This window comes from Dromiciops gliroides, chromosome 4 (assembly GCF_019393635.1).
Source record: "Dromiciops gliroides isolate mDroGli1 chromosome 4, mDroGli1.pri, whole genome shotgun sequence".
Taxonomy (NCBI): Eukaryota; Metazoa; Chordata; class Mammalia; order Microbiotheria; family Microbiotheriidae; genus Dromiciops; species Dromiciops gliroides.
Genome location: NC_057864.1, coordinates 327,263,337 through 327,263,819, shown reverse-complemented (window position 1 = coordinate 327,263,819; position 483 = coordinate 327,263,337).

Sequence of the window (483 nt, the reverse complement as noted above, 5' to 3'; positions counted from 1 at the left end):
GGCGGGGGGGGGGGGGGGGGGGGGGGGGTAGGGCTCCTCTTTTTAACACAATAATCACAGCTGTGGACCCTACTGTCATCAACAATTAGCCTTGTAGTATTGGACAAGTCCTTTGGCTCCATCTGGCTTCAGTTTCCTAGTCTGTAAAATGAAGAGTGTAAGGGCAGCTAGGTGGCGCAATGGATAGCGTACTGGCCTTAGATTCAGGAGGACATGAGTTTAAATCCGGCCTCAGACACTTATACTTACTAGCTGTGTGACCCTGGGCAAGTCACTTAACCCCAATTGCCTCACTAAAATTAAAAAAAAAAAGTGTGACTAGAGGTACGCTTTGTGATTTAAATCACATTGATACTAGAGATACTCTAGGGTCTTAAAACTAGAGACCAGCGGGCAGGCTGGGCCTTGCCTCCTCTCCTCCCTTCATCCTCCCCTTTCCAAATAGGACCACCCACCACCAAAAAAGGCGCCAGAGAAGAACTC